We start from the raw sequence: 17141 nt of genomic DNA, 5'->3' as shown, positions 1-17141 counted from the left end.
TCTGGCCGTAAAGACACAATAACATAGCGCCTTGCTACTCAAAGTGTGGTCCTCAGACCAGCAGCAATGGCAATGTCAGGGAGCTCATTAGAAATGTACAATTTTAAACCCTTCCATAGTTGCTGAACCAGAATGCATGTCTTAAGAAACTTCCAGGGTGATTCTTATGTATATTAAAATTTAGGAATTATCTACATAAAACACACGAAGGACTTAGCCCAGTGTCTTCCACGTGGTAAATGCTTAGCAAACAAGGGTTTCAAGTGAAGGGGTAAAGAACTGGAGCAGAGATTCCCAATGGAGCAATTTTGCCCCCAGGGGGCGTTCGACAAAGTCCGGAGACATTTTTGGTTGTCATAACTGGGGAGTGGGGTGGGGTGGAGGTGCTGCTGACGTGTTGTGGAACAGGCTGGGGATGCTGCTAAACATCCTGCAGTGCACACAACAGCCCTCACCACAAAGAATTATGTGACCCCAAATGCCAGTAGTGCTGAGGCTAAGAAATCCTGGACTAGAGGGCAGTAGTGGCTGTGGGGAACGAGCAGAAACAGGACCAGAGAAGGCTAAGAAGGGAGCCTTATTGGGAAAGGGGCAGTGGACTGATAGGTGGTCAGGGGAGGGGGAGAACAAGATGGCAGCTTGGAAGGCTGTGTCCAGAGGCTCTGGGTGGGACCAGGTGGGCGAGGTCTGGCTTACTGACTCGGCCAGGGAAGCTGCAAGACTTGGAGAAGCTGGAGAAAATGGGGCTGGTCCTTTTGTCCAGATCCGTGGATTTTTATGCAGACTTTCTCCTGGGCCAGACTAAGATCTGAGGCTCTTCTAATCTCTCTAATCTTCATGATGTCTGGAACTTGGGGAATTTCCTTTACAAAAATATTAGATGGGAGAAAAGTTCCTCTGAGGATAAACTTTGATTTACAAGGCCACTTTTTTCCAAAAATACTCTTTATTAGGTTTAGGGGCTTTATTCTGTTAATCTCGTGCCGTCTCTGTCATATATATCTCTTCTCAGAGTGAATGTTACCTTTGAGAAGTGAATCTACTCCCGCCTCACATCCCCTACAAATTCTCCTAAACCTGTAGCGAGAAAAGGACTGAACCAGGGTGGAGAAGGGTCCCTTCTCCATAAAGGGGTGACTCTTGAATCTGAATACACCCTCTTTTTGATTGATTCAAATGCCCTGCAGGAGAGAAGTGATGAGCATATTAATTAGGATTTCCTGAGAGCCAGGAGATAAGAGAAAGTTACATCATCATTTTTCTTCCAGTGAACTGAGTTTAATCTTCACCTTAAAACAGATTTGTATCTCCCTATTTGGTTGGGAAATTCATGGGGTAATAGATGTGGGTACCTGGGCATTTTGTCAGCCTTTTTCCTGGTCTGAGCTGCCATAGTTCCAAGAGCAGAGATGAGGGGTGGATGTCCACTGGCTGGCACTCTCCCATTCTATCTTTTTCTCTGGCCTTGGTGTAATAAATGATTTATTATTACAGGCATTTCGAAGGATGGAAGTAAAAACAAACAGATTATTTTTACATCTGTACAGCAGGCTTAGACATACAAAACACCTCCAAGTGAATTTTCTCATTTGATATTCACCATAACCTTGTGAAATAAGGAGGACAGGTATTATTAACCCTCCTTTGTAGATTAGAAAGCTGAGAGTCAGGAAGGTCAAATGATTTTCCCTAGGTCTGATAAATAAATGACAGAACCAGAGCTAGAATGCAGATCTTCTGGCTTTTAGTCCAATATTCTTTCCCTTGTACCACATTTCCGTGCAATTTTTCATTCGTGCATCAGTCGTCTGTTTACTGAACAAACGTTTCCTACGCACCTACTGAGTGTCAAAAGAGACTACACAAGAAATGAATTACTTTGATAGCATTTATGTAAAACATCCAGAGAAGACAAATCGATAGAGACAGATAATAGAGTGGTGGTTGCCAAGAGCTTGGCGCCAGGGGCTGGGTGAGCTGGAGGAACGGGAGGGACTGCTAATGAGCGCGAGGTTTCTTTTGGGGGAAGGAAAATATTCTGAAATTAGATTATGGTGATGCACTCTGTGAATATACTAAAAACCATTGAATTTGACACTTTAAACAGTCAACTCTATGGTATGTAAATTATATCTCGACAAAGCCATTAAAAAATGAATTAAGGCAGAGTCCTTGGACTCTAATGAAGCAGTAGAGGGGAGGTGCACTTGCAAACAGATAAACTGCAGCAGCGTCATGGGCGCCATTAACAGAAGGATGGAGCCTGTGTTAACATCAAGGTGAGGCAGAATCTCCCACTGTCTTGGACGGTGCTAGAAAGGTGGCCAGGCTTTCCAGTAGAGGTGACATTTGATTTGAGGCTTGAAGCCCACATAGGAATTTGCCAGCAAAAATAAAGGGAGGACACCTGCTGGAGACCCCTGTGACCCTCATAAATTCTATGGCCGCACAGTTGCTGTAGGGGACCAAGGAAAAGAAGGTTCTGGAAGCTGCTAGAAGAGAGAGGACCACTGATTGTTCTTTTGCTTAATGATTCATGCAAATCGATGGGGAACAGCAATTTAAATGCAACTTCAGGGCATGGAAGGGGACGTAGGGTGCTACTGACCCCTCGGAGCCGCAGACGGGAGTGGAGAAGCAGGAGGAAGGGCCAAGGGTCCCAGCTTTCTAAGCAAAGGCTTCTGGCCAGTCATGCAGACAGAGCCACAAGCAACATCCAGTTCTGAAACCAGCAACTGCTTCCAAGAAGTCAGGCTCCTGTGCCTTCCCACAGCCTGCACAGCGTATTTTAAATTTTAAATAACTACATGACGGTATACAGGTTGTGAAAAATGATAGTTACTGAAGCTCCTGAGTAGATCCAGGGAAAGAATTGTGGTCCACTTCCCCTGTGTCACTGTCTCTCACATATCTCAGGTCGCTTTTTCCAACAGATTTTTTTTTAAAGAAGGAAGGAAGGGAGGGAGCAAGGGAGGGAAAAGGCTTCGGTGGTAATGAGATAGATCTCATTTTCAGGCATAAATCAGAGTCAATACTCCTGAAAGAGCTCCCCTCTTCTTCCTATCCAGATTCGTCCTCTAGACCTGCAGGAGACTTTTAGCTTCCTGGACAGCAGTAATCGCCCCACCCCTTGCTCCAGGGATGTCCTCCATCTCTGTGTCCTGCTTGCCTTGTCCTCCAGGCTGTGAATCGCTGGCACCAGCATTGAGTTTCATCCTTCGCACGATAGCCCTCAGAACCTGGCACAGACTACAGTGCTCGGTGAGCATTTGTTGAATGAGTGAATTTCATATGACGGGTCCCCAAATCTAATTGTGCACAGGACCAAACAGCCTCTCAGACTGTTTACACATAGGTCTTTGCCAAGTGTTTCTCCAGTTTGCTCAGGCAACAGCCACAGGGCTGAGACGGCGTACACCCCATGGCGTTATTAAACACCTGGACCAGCTTTGCACTTTCCCCTACTGTGAGAGTAAAGACCCGTGAAGTAATGCTATGACCACCCATCTGGACACAGATCTCTAGGACAACAAAATCTGTGGTTAGGCCAGCACAGGAGGCAGCCCTGGGTCTGTGAACAAGAAAATCCCAGTCTTATCCCTAGTGCTTCCACACTGCTGCATCAACAAGTCACACTCTTTCTCTGTGCTACCTGCCTCCTCCTGTCCGAGCGGGGAAATGACCCCCTTTCAGCAATCTTACAGACTCTCTTCCAGCCTCACCCCTCGTTAGCACAGATTCCACACCACTCTAAATAGTCTCCTCAATGCACAACTCTGATCATGGTTCTTCTGAACTCCCAAACTGTCTTTGGTTTCCAGTAAGGAGAGCTCCCCATCCCTTCCCTCCGTTGCTCTTTTCAGTTTCTGTATCCCAGCAGTACCTAGTACAGAGCCCTTGACCTATCAGGGGTTCAGTGAAAGTGGTTGTTCTAGAATCAATTCTTCTTCTTCTTCTTCTTTTTTTTTTTTTTTTTTGAGGATGATTAGCCCTGACCTAACACCCACTGCCAATCCTCCTCTTTTTGCTGAGGAAGACTGGCCCTGAGCTAACATCTGTGCCCATCTTCCTCTGTTTTATATGTGGGACACCTGCCACAGCATAGCTTGATAAGTGGTGTATAGGTCCTTGCCCAGGATCTGAACTGGTGAACCCCGGGCCACCGAAGCAGAGCACACAAACTTAACTGCTGCACCACTGGGCTGGCCCCATCAATTCTTAATTTCAAACTAGGTCAATGGAATGCATTTAAGGGGGAAGATAAATTAAATTGGTTTTTACTTTTGTGTGATCCACACCTGGTTATTTCTGTGGGCAAAAGTCCATGTAATGGAATGCTATTCAACCACTAAAAATAATTTATATTTACATTCTTAAAAAAACTTTTGTAAAATTTTAGGTTAAAAAACCAGATTACAGAATGACATATGCAGTATGATTCCATTTTTGTAAGAAGTAAAATGGGCACATGTGTTGAAAATGATCTAGAAATATAAATACCAAGATGTTAACAGGATTATCTTTCAGTGGTAAGATAATGGTTGTTTTGCTTCTCTATAGTTTATCTGTATTTTCCAAGTCCCAGGTGCTGACCTACACAACTTGTCAGTGGCCATGCTGTGGTGGTGACCCACATACAAAATAGAGTAAGACTGGCAACTGACGTTAGCTCAGGGCAAATCTTCCTCAGCAAAATAAATAAATAAAAACAAAATAAAATTGTAGGTTTTGTGTAAGGTTTTTAAAAAGGTTTTAAATTTAACCAAATCATTAGTTTCACTATTGCCCACTGAAAATTATTGAAATTCCCTGACACTGAACATTCTCTGAGACCTGGTCATTCATCTTCCCAACTTTACCTTTTCCCACACCTTTCCACATCTCCACTTCCTGCCTCTGCTCCTCTCTTCACAGAACCTGAGATATCCTTACCTCCTGTCAAACACTAACCACCCTCTATTGCCTTGACATAGAAAGATGGTCGTCATATGTTGTTGACTATCAAAAGCAAATTACATGTATGTGTATGTGTACACATTTGCATACATATACACACCTGTACAAAATGTGTGTAGGAACACATACACATATACATCCTGTTAAGGATAGTTATTTTGAAGGAGTTAAGATTATAGGCTGGGTAGACTTTTATTTTCATCTTTAAACTATTTTGTGTAATTGACATAAAAAGAACTCAACAAACACCTACAGAGAGAGATTTGCATTTAAAATTTTACCCTTTCTTCAAAGTCTCTTCCTTGCAAGGTATTTCTATCACTCTGAATGCTGTAGCAATTTGGACTTCTTTCGTGGCATTTAATTCCATCTCTTCCCTCCCCTCCCCTCCCCTCCTCCACCTCTCCCTTCCTCTTTCCTGCCTTCTCTTTCTCTCTTTCTCCCTGGACTGAGATCTTGGGAGGACAAAGATCTCATGTGATGCAGGCTCAGTGAGCCGAGGAGTTGAAAGAAAGATTTCTTGGACTCTCAAGGTCTGGTAGTAGTGCTCCTTTATTCAGAGAATAGCGTGGGGACAGGAGCGGTGGGTAGTGAAGAGCTGCAGCATGGGGACAGGATCCATGGGCAGTGAGAGCTGCAGGCATGGGGACAGGATCCATGGGCAATGAGAACTGCAGGCATGGGGACATGACCAATGGGCAGTGAAGAGCTGCAATGGGTTGAGGGCAGGGCTAAATTTGAGGCATAGGTATGTGAATTATTTCTTCACAAGACAAAGGAGAGATTATGTAAAAAACTTGTTAAAATGGTATTAGTGTAGCTGGGGTCTGGGTATTGGGTGGTCCTATAACTTTACACAAGAATCAGATCGGATCAGGTCAGGAAGTCCTATGCTTCCCAGAGGATGATATAGATCAGTATTTGGGGCAGGACACCTTGTGCTTCTCTCCCTGGGGCAGCCTTGATTCTCATCATAAACCACCCCCCCGAACCTATTTGGCCCCGAAATCTTTTGGGGATATGGACAATGGTCAATCTTCTGTAACTACTTTCATCTGTACAAGGTCGTAGAGCTGTCCCTAAATTGGGCCATGGGGTAGAGGCAGGAAGTTCAGTGGACCGGAAGGTTGCACCCATGGAGTCCAAGGCTGACAAGGTATACAGATCCTCTGGAGACGAGAATCATTTGATGAGAAGTGGTCCAGGAGGTGAAACTTTGTTGACACGTGGAAGACAAACAACGAAATAGACAACAAATTATAATAAGAAACACAAGCAATATGATTAACTCAGTGAATAAAGCTTTGACTGTAGTCCAGAAACCTGGACCTGACCAGGAGTTCGACCAAGCATTTAGGGATAAGGTAGGGTCAGACAAGGATTTAATTTGGTGACTCATATCAGATAGGAAGCCAGAGATATTTTGATGGTGGTCAGGAATATAGACACAACATTTGGTTTTTATAATGGCACAAGTGTCCCCCGGTGCTGCCATCACGTCATCTGGTGCCATTGGGTTTTGGAGGACCGCCTTACACATTTGGGATACTTCTAAATCGAGCAGCAAAAGGCTATGTTGTGTATTGTTTAACGCCTTCATGGTAAATTTGTTTAGGGCTTCCATTTTCCAGATGACACTTTTGATTCCTAATTGGGGGAAGGAAAATTGAGGCAAGGTGATCACACTGGTGGAACACAGAACAGGTCCAGCATTATCACAGGTTGGGTAGGTTAGCAGGAGGAGATATAGTAAATGTAGTTCTACCTTGCGTTCAGACAAAGCCTAGGGTGCATCGTCCAATCCATTCAGGCACCAGCCAAGGCCATAAGTTGGAGCCACATAACCACTGAGTGCCATTAAGGGCTAACCGCCGTATGCTGGGCCGTCTATCCCAGTCAGTCCCAAACCAATCACTATTTTTTTAGGCTATGATACTAGAACACATATAACGGAGAATTTGTCTCATAGGTTGGGTGCTATTAGGCCACGTATCACAAGTGTGATTGGTTTGTTCCTAACACAGAGTGGCCTTTTGTCTGGGTTGGCCACTAGTAGGAGTGAGCCAAATATATTCGTCCCAAATTTGATATAGTCCGTCCTGTGTGTATCGATAGGTGGGGACTTTACCTTAGGAACTCGTTTATGATCCACCGGTGGCAAGGCAAATTTAGTTAGTATTTGGGCATTAGAGTTGAAGGAAAAGGTTTGATTGTGGCCAGGGAGCTCCCAGGTATCAGAGACAGATGGCCAAAGGAGACATTATGATTAGTAATAGACGAATCTTGTAGAAGAGAAGAGCTAGAATCTAATATCCATGAATGTGTACATAGCTTCTACTGAAACATCATTTTTCTCTCTAAAATCACTCTCATTTTTACAAAAGATAGCCAAATTAAGATGAACTGGTTTGCAAAATAAGTTTAGTGTCAATAAAACCTGGTCCAATTATTTACATAAGCATTGCAAGAACCGCAATTGATTATATAGGCTCTTTTAAATCTGCTTTGCTGGAATTTTTTATGAGGAATCTCAAATTGAACTTTAAAGGCCTCTTGAGGCCAGAAAAGCCAAGCCAAAGACTTGCCATCAGATTTTGCCTGCAGTACCTACAGATTCCTCTCTTTTCGATGTCCCCCCAAATATTTCGAGGTTCCCTGCACCTGCCAGATAAGTGAGCTTCCTTACTTACCAGGTAAGATTGCTGGAATCTCTGTGAACAAGATACCAAGCCAATATTTCCAAGTGGCTTTATTCCATAAAGTCCAATCTTTGTTCCTGAGAAGCTGTCATGTCATCTCTGAGCCTGTATGTTTCTCTCAAATATGACATTCCAGTCAAAGCCTTTGTAATACAACCAATGTTTCCAACCGTGTCCTGTTATAAGGAGAACAGATTCTTATTGAACTTATGCAAATAACTATATTGCCATGAAATAACCATACTCACCCACAAAGAGTTTCCAAATTCTGGAGGGGAGGGATCAGGTAGGGAGAAAAAGAGAAATGTTTCAGTTCTGCTCACAAAGGTATAATTTCACCAAATTGCTATAAGTAGTTAGCACAAGAGAAAAGAGGCAAAGTTTTTCTTAAATTTAAGAAAACAAAACAACACATCAAAAATCACCAATATTTCAAACAAAAGTCATAAAAAGTTATAATCATTCTCATCAGTTCATTCAGTCCTGTGTAATCAATTCTTGATCTTAATCTTCTGCTGGCAGTTTTATGAGATCGTCAGTTTCTCCATTAGAATTCTTTAATTTCTTACCCAGTTCATTTTACGATCTGAAAGTTTATCAGGAACCTGTACTCTAGAGTAACTGCCAGAGTCCTTTTCATGAATTTCTCTGAAGACAAAACATATTTGCAAAAGCAAAAAGTGTCAGAGTAAAACAGCAACTATCTGCAAATGACAAAAGACTCAAAAGGGCAATTGATAAAGAAACTTGGCTAATTCTGCAACATCAAGATAATAACTAGAATTACAGCTGACGACCAGGACAGACCAGAATTTTAGGAATGCTATACAACTTTAAAACATTTATTTCAATAGCATTCACCCACATAATACCACCTAAGAAAGTTTATCATCACTTATTTGACAATGCTTCCCATGTAATTTAATAGACCAAATAAGCCTAATTAGTTTAGTATTTTCCTCCTTGTAGGAAGAGAGAGGAAATTTCTCTGTGAAGTCTCAGGGGCCCTCTGAAAATCCTCAGAGAAATCCTCTTCCTTCTTCCAGGTCAAAAGAAAGCCTTTATTTAGGATTTGAATATTTGGGGGAGTCGGGGGTGGGGTGGAGCTTGTCAAAAATACCAAAAGTTTTTTAAATACTTGTTCAGATAGGAAACAGCACTCGCTGTGAAACAATGCTCAGGTATCTGCTCAAAGTGACAACAGAAACAGTCAAGAGCAGTTAAAACAGTCAAAAAATCTTAGGAGAGACCTCTTTCTTCCTGAATATAGGAAATTATTTTAGCAAAACACAGATTTTCTGTCTTTTAGGTAGACTTAGAGCAGGCCAAAAGTTCAAGAAAATTATCCTTTGAGAGAAAACCAAATTTTAATTTCTGCACCAGCTTATTTTTAACACTAAAACTCATTTACTTAATCAGATTTACTTTAATCTTAGCTAACTTGACCAGGCATAAAACTCCTTTCAGAATTTCTGTTTCACAAACCTTCTACAACTTTCTTTTTACATTCAGAATTTGTCCCATGCTTGCTTTCTCCCCTTCTAGTACTTTAGGACAAATTTATCTTTCTTAACCCAACGAACAAAAATACTTCCATTCTTTATAGTGGCTTTACTGAAAACACACATTTTACTTTCCTTGAATCCAGAACTGTTTTCCTTATTAATTTCCCATAGCTTTAATTTCATATATTAATTACAATTTTAGACCCTAGTAAAAACTAAAAAGGTAAGCAATTACAAACTGTCTTTTATATCAGCAGTCTAAACATTTTTCATAATTTCTAGGAAACATGCTACTTCACAGTAGTAAAACAGGTATCTTTACTAATAGCCACAAACATCCTTTAGCCTCTCCCCAATAAGAAGTCAAAAGTAGATAAACTTAGATACATTTAGCAATAATGCTTCAGTGTTCCATCCTATCCAAAAATGACCCAGATACTCAACAGATTTTTATCATTTAACTTAACTTGGCAAAACTCAAGATTGTCACCAAAAAGAATTTGGAAGCTGTTCTTTTCCCCAAGTATACAGACCATAAAACACAATTATTGTACCCACAAATTCTTACCCATTTTCATCTATCTAAATCATTTGTTTCCAACAATTATGTTCATATTACCCACGAAAATTTCATGAGATGTTAGACAAAATTAGCTATCACTTAAAGCTATTATTTTCCTGACAAATTTCTAACATACAACATGAGCTTATTTGACTAGTAAACCCAGGTTTCGTGTCTGCATCATATCCAAATACTGACAACTCAGAAGACGTGCCTATTTCAATCAAACCAACAAATTTAAACAAGCTTTCATTTACCAAAGGTTAATTCACATCACGTTAACTTGAAAGATGTTGGGTAAATTTCTACTACACTTAGAATTTATGTAAGCACTTACTTTGAGCCAATTAAACAGAGCTCTTGATTTTGGCCATACCATCTGGAGGTAAAATACCACACACATATAACATACATATAGACACACATACACAGAATCTCCACAGCTACTGTTTTAAAATTACTGCCATGAATCAGGTACAGTAATACAAAGCTCACCAGTTATGAATCCAAATTTTGTTTTAAGCCTTGTTACCAATACCTGTGGAGAAGACACTCAAGATGCTAGATTTTTGGCAAGGGTGCTCTTATGGCCATTTTTCCTTTTTCCCTTTTTTTTTCCCTTCAGTCTTAGGAATTAGTGATGGACTAGATGGTCCCCAGAGGATTTGCAAGCTCTTTGAGATAAGGGAAATGGGTGGAACCTGAACCACCTCTAGAGCTGTTTTTCCAGCCTGACAAGGATTTTCCAAGGACAGTTGCTCTTGATTTGTCAGAAATTGGGTTGTAACTCAAATGACATTATACGTTGATCTACCTGTCCAACTACATCACAAGGTCACTCAAGTTTTCTCCAAGATGGAGTTTCTGGGGCACGACCCGTCCAACTGAAAGTGTTTCCAATTAGTTAAAAAACACCCGAGGGGTGAATCCCTGAGGATGCTTGGAGCCTTCCCCATGGCAGTAAAGCCTGTGCCTGACTGACAGTAGGCCAGAGAAGGGTGCAGAGCCTCACTGAGGGCTTCAACATAGTTATAATATTTAGCCAAGTCCCGTTCAGCCAGGGCACTTAGTCCCTGAGCCAGCACAAGGCAAGCCAGGGAAGCAGGAGGCAAAGGCCTGGAGCTGGCTGGGGGCTGAGGCTCCCAACACCAGGGCTGAGAGTTAGGTCCCCGGCAAAAGGTTTAAGTTTTCCATTTTACAGAAGGTCCAGGTTCTGCTCAGGCCCAGCCTGAACTTAACCTCGAATTAACCTCGAATTGGTGACTATGGAGGAGGTGATGAACAAGACAGACAAAGAAAGGAAAAGAGGAGATCAAGCCTCCCCCTCACGGCCTCTTCCAGAGGGTTATCAAGATAAGGGTCACACAGCAGTTCATGTGCCAGGTCACACAACACAAGCAGGACAGTTCACAGAATAAATCACAGGTCTCCTATCCTCATAACCGACTCAGTAGGTGCCTAAAATACTCAAGGAGTCAACTGCCAACACAGGGCACCCCACCTGGTGTTGCCAGCATGATCAGGCCCAGACACCAGAGTAGGGGGGCTCCCAGGGGTGGAGCCTTTGACTCTTTAAAGATTTCCTTGTTTCTCAATTGCAAAGACCAAAAGGAGACCCAAATGGCCACTGTAACTTTAAGAGAGAGGAAAGAAAAGGGTCCATTACCTTGAAAATGCCCCCTGAACCTAGGGCAGCATCCTACACGTTGCTCCTCCTGTGGGGTTCCTGTAGCAAGGGGTGATGGGGGCATCCCCCTACATTGCATCCCTTGTATACCTTCCCTATTATGCCTGGCAGTAATAGGTGCCTGGTGAATGGTCCCAGAGATAAAAGAATAGAGAAAAACACTAAAGAATTTTCCACCAGTCTGGGGGACATTCTACCTAATTGCATCCTGGAGCCGTTCTGCCAAGAAGGAGTTCCCATACTCAACCAAAGGTTAGAGTTTGGTACTTTCCTTGAACCGGAGTCCCAACTGGGACTTTTCTGTGGTTCAGAGTGTGGTCAGGAGCCATAGGGAGGGATTCCAATCCAGCCTTAGGAAAAGAAACCTGCCACAGGAGTCTTAGAGATTGGTGACTATCCTAATGAGTCAAGTGGTCAACCCGTGCCCATGTCAAATTTATATATTAGAGATAGGATTAGGAAGGAATGGATTAATTCATTCTTCATCACCCTCAGGCTTAAGGTACTGATTCTCTTTGAGCTGAATGCCATGATTTGCCCCACAGAGTAGCCATGGGCAGCAAACGTGGATCCATACAGCTGTCCAAGAAGGTTCCCAATGAAGAAGTGAATTTAGATCCATCCTTGAAAAAGAGAAAGGCACAAGGAGGAAAAGGGCACTTACCAGAACTTAAGCCCATAAGCCGATGAAGCAAGATCCCTGTTCGGGCCACCAGAAGAAATGATGTGGGCTGGGCGAGCTGAGGAGTCGAAAGAAAGGTTTCTTGGACTCTCAAGGTCTGGTAGCAGTGCCTCTTTATTCAGAGAATAGTGTGGGGACAGGGCCCATGGGCAGTGAAGGGCTGCAGGCATGGGGACAGGACCAATGGGCAGTGAAGAGCTGCAATGGGTTGAGGGCAGGGCGAAATTTATAAGGCATGGGTTTGTGAGTTATTTCTTCACAAGACAAAGGAAAGATTATGTAAAAAAGTCCTTAAAATGGTCTCAGTGTAGGTGGGGTCTGGTTATTGGGTGGTCCTATAACTTTAGATAAGAATCAGATCGGATCAGCTCAGAAGGTCCTATGTTTCCCTGAGGATGATAAAGATCGGTATGTGGGGCAGGAGCCTTGGGCTTTTCTCTCTGAAGCAGCCTTGATCCTCATCATTACGTGCTTCTCTTTTCCTCACACTGCTCAGGACAGCACAATGAGTAAGACATTCAGTAAGAAAAGCACTCAGAATGATTTGGAGTCTGCGTTTTGATCAATTAATCTTATCACGTGAATAAAGAACATTAATTCTCTGACAGTATCTTAGGTTGGTTGCCCACTTGAAGGTATGGTAGGCATTGCAGTTGCTCCGCCCATTTACAGTTTCCCTCATCTTCGAACACAGGAAAATGGCACTTCCCTGCCCCACTGAAGTCAGGCATGGCCATGTGACAGCTCTGACCAGTGAAATATAAGAGGAAGAAACTTGTGTCATTTCAGGTGGAAGCATTTAAAAGCCAGTGTGCAGTTCTTTACACTTTCTTATAGCCTGCTCGTGTTGAGATGGCAGCATTGTAGGATGGAAGCATTTCCTTCAGCCTGGGTCCCTGAGTGTCCATGATGAGCAGAGCCCCCATGCTATCGTGCATGGGACATGTAAAATAAGTGAGAAATAACTTTTGTTATAAAAAGCCACTGAGAAAGATTAAGGCATTGTTTGCTACTGCAGCATAACCTAGCCTAACCTGACTAATACAGAAGGAATGTTAGAGAGGAGAGTGATTGAAACACTTTTAAAGTCCCTTTCAACCCTCAGACAATGATTTAGACTCTGCTTTAGACAAAACTGTGATTCTATTTGCTATTTAGACAATTCATTATAATCACAGAGATTCTCAAAATCCTTCTCTGATGGAAAGTCCTGCTTTCTCCTCGAGCACGGTGTAAACAGTGCCTTCCGCAGGCTGAGGTCAGGTTATGGCATGATGCTGACCACTTTGGGATCCAGCAGCTCAGTCACTCAGGTGTCACATAATGGGGCCATTGGTTCCGGAAGTGAGGCCGGATGGAAGTCTGAAAGCCTATCTGCCGGAGAGAGCCTTGTGCTCTTGGCAGGAGTGATGGAAGGCACCTTCTCCTTGCAAGTGCCAATAAAAAGTTTTGGACAGTCCAACAGCCACACACACATGCACCCCCACCACACATATGCACTTACTACACGGATTTTAAAACTGGCAAAGAAGGGCAGGCTAAAGCCTGGTAGATCTGAGCTTGCCCCAGAATATGAGAAATCAGAGATTATGTCCCTGAAAAGACTTATATATGATGCTTGAAATGCAAAATGACTTGGGTTCTTAAACCAAAATCTCTTTTTTTTTTCTTTTTTGGCTCCTCATCTCCAGCCTTTGCCTGCAGCTAAATGATCCAATCTGGGAAGCATCAAAAGTCAAAGGAGTAATGAAGAGTAGAAGCTGCTTCCGGGAACAGTGGGTGGGGCCTCTCCATTCAGACTCTGCCTTCAACTTCCGAAAAATATGCTCTTGGAAAATGTACTGCTCATGCAAATGAAGAGACAGTATTTCCCTCTGTGAAGTATTTCCTGCCTTGAGAAGTCACTACTGCTCTTCCCAGGCCAGAGAGATGCCCCACAAGAAAGTGGATCTAATAAATCTAATTACTTAATACTGGTTGAGTGAATTGTTTTCCCATAAGAAAATAATAATAAAAATAATCTGGAATAGCATAATCTGAATGTCTGGTTTTCAGTAGCCTGTGGTTAAAAATTAGAAATTAAAAATCTCAAAATTCTGTGGTCCCTTCTGCTCATGTAAACATAGCAGGCTTTCGCAGAGCCCCACTCCCCTGAGTGTGCTGACAGTTCCCAAAGGGATGTTTCTCATATGCAGGTCCATGAACCTGTCTGTGACGTCAGGTTGGCCGAGCCAGCTACGGCACGCTCCAACTGCTGCCCCAGTGATGGTGAGAGTGGGACTCTCCTTATCAGCTTCTCAGTGCCGATTTGCTCCAGCCAAAAATGCTGCAAGGTTATATTCACCCCTAATGCAGTGCTTGGGCCCAAAGTATTACATAGTTCAGTGAAACATCTTTCGGAGTTTACGCTTAGAGCCCGTCTTGGCCCCAGGATGCCCACATATGTTGAGTGGTTGTTTTGGGGCAGCTCCTGGTAGCCTGGGACTGAAATCCATCATTTCTTGGGGATGGGGGTGGGGGTGGCGGGGTTGGGACAGGTCTCAGCTCTAGTCCAATAAGTCAGACTGTGTGTGGTACTTTACAAAGTACTTGCACGATTTGATATCCACAAAAATCCTGTGAGACAGAGCAGATGTCACTGTCTCCGTTTTGTGCATTAAAAAGCCAAGGCAAAGAGAAGTTTAGCGATGTGCCTAAGCACATATGCTAGAAAATGGGACTACCCAGATTGAACCACAGGTCTACGACTCCAAGCTAAGGTACGCGGGAGGCAGCACAGAGCACCGGAAAACGTGCAGCCGTGGAGTCACACCTTGTTTGGATCCCTGGCTCTACAACTTTGAAACCAGTGGACAGTTAGCTGTTAATGACTAGGTAGCTAGTAACTAAAGTTTTTAGGCAGTTATTAATTGCAGCTTTTAGTTGTTTCCCCACCCATCATTAGCTGTGCTGCTTAGGCAATGTATTATCTGACTCCCACTAGATTCCTCATGCATGACATCCCTGACGCTAGGGTCACCATGGTAACAGATGCTTGAATTGTTTTGCAGGAACTAAGAGTCGACTCCTGTCTGGTTAAGGCCTGTTGAGACCACCAACCCACCAACTGGGCCTGTGCAGGCATCCAATAGGTGAATTCCTGATATCAAGGAACTAAAAACACTACCCTCAGATCATGCTAACACCACCATTTTGTGAACATACATCCTACGAAGAGCCAGGAGACTTGACCATGCTTGCGCAGATGATTGATATGACCTCACTTCTCCTCTCCTCACCCTTCAGACCACCCTGCCCCCTCTATCCCATAAATATCTCTAATCCCCATTTCCAGGGAGGCAGATTTGAGATTTGTTCTCCCATCTCCTCACTTGGCTGCCTTGTGAATAAAGCCTTTCTCTGCTGCAAACTCACTGGTTCAGTGATTGCCTTTTTATGCAACTGGGAAAATGAACCTGCTTCCGTAAAAGTTTAGCAAGCCAGCCAGGAGGAAAGTCCAGACAGACCTTTTGCCTGTGGTTCATCAGCTCCTTACTGGTGTGGAGAGCTTGTGGACGAGTCTGACCAGCTACTGGGACCTCTTGTCCCAGGGACCATTCCAGAATTTTCCCCGGCTTGGCGCTGCTGACCCCCAGCACGTAACTCCATTTTCTTGCAATAGAGAAGTGGTTTCTGGGTTTGGAAGACATCTTTTTGGTGAGTAACTTCAGTGCAAGTGACCAGATTCGTGTTTCTTCTTCCTTCTGATCTGCCTGCATTGTGAGGCTCTTGGTTTTGGGGACTCCCAATATTAAGGAAGAATTAGGGAAGTTGCTCACAGAAGTTCTCTTGGTTTTGTTTGTTTTTTCAAGATATAATTCTAGCTGCAGCATAAACATACTTTGGATCAGCTGGGTCTAAATTTTGAAACAACGAGAAATGCTAATGTGACCCCCACCTGTAGCTTCCTGGGCTGCGTTCTCCAAAATCGGGCAACTTTCAGTTATGAGTCCATGAAAAGGAAAAATATGGTATTTTTCTGTAATACTGCATGGCCACAATATTCTTTAGCCTCCAGAGAAAAATGGATCCTTAAACGATAATACAATCTTGCAGTTAGACCTATTTTGTAAATGGGAAGAGAAATGGGATGAAATACCTTACGTTCAGTCTTTTATGTTATTATGCCAAAATAAGCCTGTGCAAAGGAGATGTAAGATTTTGGTTCAACAAGAGGGAAAGATTTAAAAAAATCTATTTTGCTTGATTCTAGTGAAAAGGAGGATGATTTACTGCTAATTCAGTCTAATATTCCTACTGCTACTCCTCCACCCCCACGTGGCGGCGCTGTCGCTCCCCCCACCACCACCACCTGAGCCACAACCCCAGGCTCCAGTCCCCCTGGGTCCCTTAGGGTCAAAATATGGGAATGGTCTCCCCTCTCCCATACCCACCAGGCTACCCTATTTGACCAGGGAGCTGCCCAGACCCAGGCAGGGCAACATCCGTTAGGGCAAGTCCCAGTTTGAGGTATAGACACTGCGACTGGGCGGCCAATGGGATTAATCTGAATCCATTCTCTCTTTTCAACTTCGGACCGTTTAACTTGAAGAATAACATGCCCACCTATAGAAATGACCTAAAAAGAATGGAAAATCTTTTTTCATCAATTTTTGCTATCCATAACCTGACTTGAGCAGATGTACAAAACCTATTGAACACGCTCCTCACTTCTGAGGAGCACTGGATGGTTTTAGAAAAAGCTAGGGAGGAAGCAAATTGGCTACACTCAGAAATCCCAGGCAGCCCTGTGAGGGCTGATGCGACTGTGGCAGTGCCAACAACTGATGCCAGTTGGAATGTGGATGCAGGGGATAGAGCCAGACTTGAGCATTATCGGGGCAGTGTTTTGGCAGGGCTTCAAAAGGGGTCCCAAAGCAAAGGAACTTAAATAAGGTACAGGAAGTAAAGCAAACCTTAATCAAGACCCTACAGATTTTTGAGGCATACAGGCAATATACATAGATCTGGAGACACCAGAGAATTTAAAAATGGTAAATAGGACTTTTAC

The sequence above is a fragment of the Equus quagga genome, chromosome 13, assembly GCF_021613505.1.
Source record: "Equus quagga isolate Etosha38 chromosome 13, UCLA_HA_Equagga_1.0, whole genome shotgun sequence".
NCBI classification, from domain to species: Eukaryota; Metazoa; Chordata; class Mammalia; order Perissodactyla; family Equidae; genus Equus; species Equus quagga.
The sequence above is the reverse complement of the archived record's forward strand: the minus strand, read 5'-3'. Positions refer to the sequence as shown.